Source organism: Herpailurus yagouaroundi, unplaced genomic scaffold (assembly GCF_014898765.1).
Source record: "Herpailurus yagouaroundi ecotype Mexico unplaced genomic scaffold, PumYag 200, whole genome shotgun sequence".
In the NCBI taxonomy this organism is placed as follows: domain Eukaryota; kingdom Metazoa; phylum Chordata; class Mammalia; order Carnivora; family Felidae; genus Herpailurus; species Herpailurus yagouaroundi.
The window spans coordinates 386,159-387,805 of NW_024412431.1; the positions used below are offsets into that span (position 1 = coordinate 386,159).

A 1,647-nucleotide genomic window follows, 5' to 3' on the forward strand; every position below is an offset into this window, starting at 1 on the left:
TGTTGTTGTTCCTGACCGTGTGTCCCCAGTACCTGGGCCACCACCTGGCACAACATGGTGCTCAATGAGTGCTCAAAAGTCTGTTCCCCAGGATTCCCTGCAAAAGCCGGGGCAAGCCCATCCCCCCAATCAATCCTTGAGACCAGGACATTGGGGGATGTGGGAGTGGCTTAGGGCCCAGTCACATGCCCTATCCAGACCCCACCCAGAGGGGAGAGGGAGAGACCCCAAGGGACATCTGGGGCTGCAGCTTGGTAGGGAGGAGGAACTGAGGCAAAAGAACCAGTTTCACCGAATCATTAGAAGAGGTTTATAGCTAGTAAGTGGCAGAGCCTGGGAGCTCCTGACTCAAAGCAGCCCTGAAATTCCCAGTGCTGTCTGGTGGCCACCCAGTCCAGACTGGGGACTGTGGCTCGGTGGCTGCAGCAGCCCGTGGGGCTGAAGGTGAGAGCTTTGCAGCATCAGAGCAAAGTGAGGAGGGCAAGGCGGCCAGGTCTCTGATGGACAAAGGGGGAAATGGAAGGCAGCTCAGGGTGGGCTCCGGGGGGGGGGGGGGGGCCCCCCTCCGGTAGTGCAGGGGACTGAAGACCGAGACCCAAGCTGGCTTACTGGGACTGGTCCCTCGGCTGGGGGAGTGGGTAGCCAACCCAAGGGTGGCCTGTCCCTCTGGTCTCGCCAGGGGTGAGAATGGGGCAGAGGTGGAGCCAGCGGAGTTCTCCAATCTCATAGGAGCTCCAGGAAGCGTCTGGTATTTATGGAGTACCTGCTGTATGCACGAGCCCTGACCTCACATCCCAAATTCAGGACAAAAGAAACAAATGTTCGCTGTTGAATGAATCCCTCTGCCAGCCGCCTGTAAGGTTGCCATTAGCCACCCGGTGGGGATCAGGAAACCAAGACGCAGAGAGGGCCAAGGGCCAGGCCAGGGTCTGCCTAGTTCCCTGGGGTCAGGCCTGGAAAATGCCTTGGAACTGAGAGGTTGGGGGTCACTGCCCTGCCGCCCCCGGCAGCACTAACCCCTGGCCAGGCACCCAAAGGCCTCTGGGGCAACCGGCCACGCCTTGGTGTGCATTTTCACTCCTGCCCTGGCTGTGCAGGTCAGCCCCATTCATGTGCTAGCTCCACATCGATGGAGAACTCACCCAGGGGTGAAAGCAACTCACTGGGGCCCTGCTCCCATCAAACTTTCACCCTCCCCGTCTCTGACCTCAGTTTTTTCTTCTGTGAAATGGAACCAGCCAGGCCCAGGGCAGGTCAAGCCCCCAGAGGGGAGCTCCGGGAGGGCAGGGGCGGGCTGACATTTATCCGGCCGCCCCGGGCACCGTGCCTGGCACACGGGTGGTGCCCAATAAATGCTTGTTTGAGCAGGACCAGCCCTCAATAAATAACAGCTGTTGCCGATGCTGGCGGTGCCGGCGACGGAGTGGGCTCTCCCCTCCCCCATCCCTCCACCCGGCTCCCCCCTCCCCTCGGCTCCCCATGCCTTCCCCGTACCCCCCACGCGACGGTGCCTCCTCCTCCATCCCCCACCTCCTCCCGCCTCTTTCCATTCAATCTCCCCTCCCCCCACCCCTCCTCCTCTGTCTCCTTTTCCCCTTACCCCTACCCAATTCTTCCTCCCTCCCCTCCCCCACCCCGCCTCTCTCC

The 1,647-nt window shown here is 61.3% G+C and overlaps 1 long non-coding RNA gene across 2 annotated transcripts in view; it reads right to left on the bottom strand.

The window, feature by feature from the left end:
• LOC121013874 (uncharacterized) overlaps positions 1-1,647 on the bottom strand; it is a 24,756-nt gene that overhangs the window by 2,720 nt on the left and 20,389 nt on the right. The gene's annotated exons all lie outside the window — the stretch shown is intronic.